Here is a 7,166-nt window from a genome sequence, read left to right as displayed (position 1 = left end):
ACTATTTTTGGAAACTTTAAAGAATTAAAACACAATAAACACCAAATTTTCCGTGATCAATGATGTTTTAGTCGAATTAAGTCAAGCTCTCATGAATAAATTTAAAGTCATGGGTCCGAGTAACGTGTCGATATTTGTCTCATTTTCTATAAATTTATTATAATTTATTTCATAATTTTTAGTAATATTAATTTATTGTTTGAACTAACGTATTATTCAATTACCCAATTTACCGAGACATTTATGGAATGTCGAAACTATCGTTTCTGTTTTAAAAAAGGCAAAAAAGGTTTGACATAAAGGACATGAATTATTGCAACATTTATAGACCATTGATGACATATTTAAAATGACAACACAAAACAAAACGTAGTAATAATTCATGCCTTTTATGTCAAACCTTTTTTGCTTTTTTAAAAAAGAAACGATAGTTTCGACATTCCATAAATGTCTTAATACATTGGGTAATTGAGTAATACACAATTCAAACAATACATAAATATGACTAAAAATTATTAAATAAATTATAATAAATTCATATAAAGTTAGACAAATATTATTGTCACTTATGTATAATGATATTTTAATGATAAATTTGTAATAATTGATATTAGAAAAAGTGATTATGACGTTCTGATTTATTATGTTATAATTCATTATGCGAATATGAATTGCGACTAAGTTGTTGTCTGCTGAGCTTATAAGCTCTTCAAAATATTTTACAAGATGTTTGAGAGCTTATAAGCTCTTGAAAATTGTCTAGCAATTTTTTCTTAAAGAGCTTATAAGCTCCTGAAAATCGTCTAGTTGAAAAAAAAAAAAACATCGCCCAAATCTATATTTACACTCGAAACACAGATTCAATCTGCTTAATCGCAAGGCAGGTATATAATCATTTTTATATAATATGGATTTTGATAACGTTGATTTGTCATCATTAAGAAGCAAAATGTTTATTTTAAGAATTTTAAAGGGGTGATACGTCAATTTCAAGAATTGAGAAGGGGCAAAGTATTATTAACTAAGACAAAAAAGGGGCGATGTATGCAACCTTTATTATAGGAGAAAATTATTTATTCAAAAAACAAGTCAATTTCAAGATTCACAGATTAATATTCGCTTCACTATCAATTTAATATAGACTATTATGCTTTCTTTCTTTAATTATAACAAAACATTTAAACACTAAGTCTTTTTTTTTTTTAATAGTTACGTTGTAATTCCATAAAATCTGATGTAATTATACATAAATCCCCCATAGTTTGGAAACTTACATATAATATTCATGACGTTTATTTATGTATAACAAATAGACATATCCATTAGTCAAAATCATCGAATTTGCTTATATTAGTACAAAGATTGAAAGAAAATTTATATTTACATCGATTGACTTATTAATGATCAATTGCAGGTCAAATAAATATTTTTGTCCAAACTACTTTATATATCTTCACATGACAATGAACGTATGGGGTTATATCTTCAACCTTATAAGAGTATTTTGGTCAGAATATATTTGTTTGACTCACAGTAAGTAAGTAATAAGTTATCAAGAGTAAATATGGATTTATATTTATTTTTGGTAATAATAGTAAATTCGGTGAATTTTAACTAACAAACATTTATTAGTTAGGCAGAAACAAACATCAAAGTACTATATGTAATTTTTCAAACCATTGCGTGTGTAATGGTTGGAAAGCGAGGTGAAAGGAGTAAAAACCAACTAACTAGATTTCTACTCAATTCTAAAACTACTTAAAGTTGGATGAGTGCTAAATTATCGCTCCATTTAAAAGCTTAAACTGTTAAGAAAATATACAAGAATCAATTATTATTTTAACACATTTCATAATTTTTTGTTTGATTTGACTCTGATACTATATTAAATAATCGTTTTATATTATAAATTTAAACTGTTAGAGGGGGAAATCATTTAATATTACGATAATTATATTTACATCCTTTGACCTATGGTTTGTTTGCCTCAACTATCCTTACTTTTTGCATAATTATAGAAACCATCCCTAGATAATGGCGTTTTTTACGAGTGCATGCATAATTTTCTAAAAAATTGAGATAATTTATGTAAATGATGTTAACTTTTATGGATAATTTATATGAATAAATCATAAATAAGGGATGTAAAATAATTGTCCCTGTAATATTTAATAATTTAAAATTCATACTATGTTAACCAGGCTAATAAAATCTCGTGTCAGCTGGAACCAAACACAGTGCTAATTGGCACTAGAACATAAAGAAAGATTAATTTTGGCCTGAAACGTTTTGTATTACATATTATATATATATATATATTTATAAAAGTATATATAAAATTCACGTTTCTTTAATTTAATAAAAGATTTAAAAGATATTTATATTAGATAATTATCCTATTTAATAGCTTAATCCTTTGGATGAGATGGTTATCACGATATCAGAGTTAGATCAAACAAAAGGTCTTGAGTTCAAATTTTATTGCCACTCATTTATTTATCAAATAAAAGTTTAACACGTATGATTTACAGATGATGGGGGCATGCCAGTATACTAATATTAAATTATTCTCGTTTCTAACAGTTTAAAATTTTAGATGATGTTGTTGATTAATAAGAGAAAGCGAATTGTACTCTCAGTCAGATGCAAACTAATCACTAGGGTAGAGTTTAACGAGAATGATCGACTCACATTAAAAGTGTTAAACAACGTTGACCATTTCTTAAGTCGCAAAATCATCTCATTTCATTTTTACTGTAATTGTTGTTCTTATATGCATATAATAAATAATATCATGCTTTAAAATATTTTATACATTAGAATAAAATATAATCAATATATCATATTTTAAAAAGAAAAAAAATAATTTAAGATATCATCGGCATTATAAAAAAATTAGTGTAGTAATAAAAATCGTATTGTTTGTAAGTGAAAAATGTCTTCTCTTTTTCCATTGGTATAGATTATAACAAAGTAGCTTTCACAATATGTGTTGATTGAGTGGCCCATCCTAAGAGTAGGGGCAGGGGTTTTGTATTTTGGACAATATGGGCTACAGAAAGATAAGCCCATTAAGGCCGCTGAGTGCCGGGGGGGAATTGTCACTGAAAATGCCAAAACATTTTCCGAATTTAAAGAAAGATCGGACGCTGAATTTCTCCGATTCTCATCGTTTACTTTCTCGAAAGCAAACAATTTTCCCTGAGCTGTTCCTCAATCAATCATCACTGCAATTTCCACTTTCGTCACTCTTCTTCTGCTCCGCACTGAGCTGGATAGAATACTTCTCGTTCCGGTTACGCAGGTAATGTGCTTGAATCATTGTCAATTTACTTCTTCGTGTTTTTTTTTTTTTTTTAATTCTCCTGACGATCTGAATAATAGTTTGTTTCCTGAATTTGATTTGATTTTAGGTGAAAATTTCATTGATGAAACTGTAAAATTTTGTTCGACTTTGGTGAGTGTAAATTGCTTATGATTTTTTATAGTACAGCTGTTTGATTGCAGCGATCAGTAGCTCCGCGTAATTGAGCTAACTTTTTGACGCTGATATTGAGGACAAACTACGGTCTCGTTGATGCTCTTTTTTTCTGATAGTATGTAAAGTTAGACGTGTTTGGAGCATCACTTTAGTTTTTTCCGGCTTCTTTGGTGAGTTTAGGATGCTGCATCCTTTTCAGTAAGTAGTTGTGACGGATTATACTTTTTAAGGAACCTTATTTTCTTAGGATTGTTTTTTATTATATGATTCTTAGGATTAGTTTTAGATTTATGGCCCAAAGTTGCTTAGAGTTCAGTTTTAACATGTATCTAGGATGCTTATTCTTGCAGAAATAACCTACGCTTAATCTTTGCATAAAAGGAATGGATATACCTGGGAATGCATCATCTTTCTTATGTTCTGGCTAAAATTTTTTGGTTTGCTGTTTGCTTGATATGTTTTTTGGTTACACTGTTTGATTGATTAAATTATAATTAGTTTAACATTAATACTAAAATAACTACTTTCTGCCGTTAGCTGATATTACTTTCCTCTAAGCCCCTTCTCCACCCTTACATTATTATGGTAACCTAATGACATTATCTATTCTCAAAGACTGTTTCAAAACTAGTTCACGATAGAATATAGGACACACACTTTGTCTGCTGGAACTACCTCCCTAAGATAAGATGCATCAATGGCACTGCTGACCTTGCTGATGATACTGAACACAGTTAGTAAGCAAAATGCAAAAATGAAAAAAGAAAAAAAATGAGTCACTGTAAAAACATTCGACATAGAATGCATGTGACATCCCCAAAGAATTTTACTTTTATGGTGTTGGACTAACTTAGAGATAGCAAACTGTTCCGCTACAGTTCTACATGTCATGAGTTCTGAAATGTTAGCAACACCAGCTTTAAGTGTACTTAATGTTCTTTATCTTAATATTTTAGAGAGCAATCGAACGTAAGTGAATTTCTCTAATGACACACGACATCCTTTAGCATTTTAGATGTTTTCATATGTAGTTAGGGTACAGCAGCCCAAGTTTAGGTTTGAACCTTGTTCGAATTGAACATAGGTGGAGAGTGATTGTTGTTCCTGTGAATGATATATAAAGCCCAAGAGTAAATTCCCATGGCTTGAGAGTGTTTCATATCTTCTTGAGTTTCTTATGTGATAAAATATTGAAGGGCCTTTCTTCTCTTTCCCAAATGCACATCTTCTCTACGCTGAGGCTGGTGATTCTCTTCATTTTGTAGCAGATCTGAATGTATCACTTCACTAGCACTAATTGTTTCTTGAATGATTGGATGTTTGGGAACCTTGTAAAAAGTGCTATGTTATATCATTTTGTTTCCTCAAATGAAAACTTCTTTTCGTATTCTTTCTTGTTGGTTATTTTTGCAGTTATAATAGTCTTCTTACCTCATATCTAGAATGCACTGATGATGGCATGTTACTAGATGCTGCCAAATGGCGCAGTTTTAGATTTCTCGATGTCATTTGTGCAGAATGCTACTATTGTTTATTCATGTTTCTTTTTCTATGTTAAATTGATTAGAGTCCTTTTTCTTTTCATCTTTCTCATAGCTTATCATGGTTTCCTTCTCCACGTGACCCTGGAGGCAGTGGAGGCAGTGTCTCCATGTTTTTCTCTGTGTACTCATGTATAGCTTTTTGAAATTCAGTTATGTTGTGACTCTAGTCTTTTGTCTCTTTCTTTAGGTGACAATTATTTTTGAAGACCACTGTAGCCTGAGGAATTTGGGTGTTCAATTATGGAGTTGAATTCCATCAAAGATGCTTTTGACCGTGTTACAAAGAAGCACAAGTCATCATCTGAAAAATCTCAAGAAATAATTGAACAAATTGGACAAGAAATAGAACAAGCTTTATCACAAATAGAATCTGGTGGTTCTACGTCTTCTACTGATCATAAGTTGATTCTTAGTCAACTAAGAGCTAAGTTAAAAGAAATTGCTCCTACCAGCCAGCTGGAAGGGACACAAAAAGAATTGAATGTTGTGTTGAGCAAATATCCTAAGCTTCTTGAGAAATATTTCAATCCTGACATATCAGAGGCTTATTGCAATGTTGATTTTGATAGCCATATTGTTAACCAAATAATTGCCAGCCACTGCTACCGGTGTTGCCAGTTTGATGTTGGTGATTGTTTTGTGGATGAATCCAAGGAACCAGAGGCTGCAGCAAATAAATCTCCATTTCTAGAAATGAATCAAATACTTGAAGCCATCAAATCCCGAAATCTGGAGCCTGCTCTGAGTTGGGCCTCGAATAATCACGAACAACTTAAACAAAATGGATCCAATATTGAATTGAAACTTCACGGTCTCCAGTTTGTGGAGATCTTGCAGAGAAGGGGCAGAGATGAAGCTCTGAAGTATGCTAGAACCTTTTTGACTCCTTTTGCTTCCAATCATATGGCTGAAATCCAAAAACTTATGGTGTGTCTGTTATGGGCTGAGAGGCTTGATTCCTCACCATATGCAGAATTACTATCCTCCGCACACTGGGACAAACTGGCTGAGGAGCTCACTAGGCAGTTCTGCAACCTTATAGGGCAGGCTTATGACAGCCCGTTGAGTGTTACAATTGCAGCCGGAGTTCAGGGATTGCCCACCCTTCTGAAACTGATGAATGTGATGCAATGGATTTGGATAGAGAGTTTCAGTTCCATTCCATATTTGTATGTCCGGTGAGTTGGGATCAAGCAAGTGAAGAGAATCCTCCTATGCTGTTGTCTTGTGGACATGTATTATGCAAGCAATCTATCACCAAGTTGTCCAAAAACAACAGCATGAGGCCATTTAAGTGCCCCTACTGCCCCTCTGAGGTTGAAGCAGGTCAGTGTAGGCAGTTATATATCTGATAATGCTAAAAAAGAAAATTGTTGTTATATTATGCCTCTTACTAGTGTTTTGCCTCTTTGGTTCACTCTCCACCTCTACCCCGATCACAAATCCAAAAGGGAAATACCTATACAGAAAACAATTCATGCATCTAGGTAATGGTATCATTTAGAGTAGATGTAGTCATTACAGTACTGTTCCTTAGTTTGTTCTATATTGAACGTGGAAGGTTTACCGATGGATGAATTGTAAATAGATATACTTTGCACTTCATGAAAACAACATGGACATGTAGGTTTCACTTGAATGTGGAAGGATTCCAAAATAGATGTTTTAGGTATTCATATTTGGTTGAAGATTGTATCACGTTGGATTTCGTATCTCTTTTACTGATTAAGGAATGACAGGCTCAGAAACACCACATCAACAAGGAGTCGATCAAGGCAATGTTTCAAAAAGTTAAAATCAGCATGCACAATGCCTTGCCTTTACTGTCATGATTCCATGTACCCTTTAAGAATTCACATAGGATGCTGTCAACATCTTCAAGAAGTGTAAAATAAAAATTATAAAATCCAAACTAAACAGACATTCACTATTAGGGTTCTCTGTCCTTGCTTGGTTCTAACTCTTACATATATATTCATGGTGCGTTCTTACTTTGTGATAGTGATAAAATATTGTTAATGACATCAGTTGCAGCTGTCATGACCTGCCTAGTCTATCTACCTCTGTAATATTGTTTGAATAATTACATAAACAACTACTAAGTTGTATAGATGTTACAAAATTCTCATTTTTCAAAATTT

The 7,166-nt window shown here is 32.1% G+C and overlaps 1 pseudogene; it reads left to right on the top strand.

Moving 5' to 3' along the window:
- LOC105158556 lies at window positions 3,076–6,461 on the top strand (annotated as a pseudogene).

This window comes from Sesamum indicum, linkage group LG3 (genome assembly GCF_000512975.1).
Source record: "Sesamum indicum cultivar Zhongzhi No. 13 linkage group LG3, S_indicum_v1.0, whole genome shotgun sequence".
NCBI classification, from domain to species: Eukaryota; Viridiplantae; Streptophyta; class Magnoliopsida; order Lamiales; family Pedaliaceae; genus Sesamum; species Sesamum indicum.
Note: the sequence above shows the minus strand (reverse complement) of the source record. Positions and strands in the feature narration are given on the sequence as shown.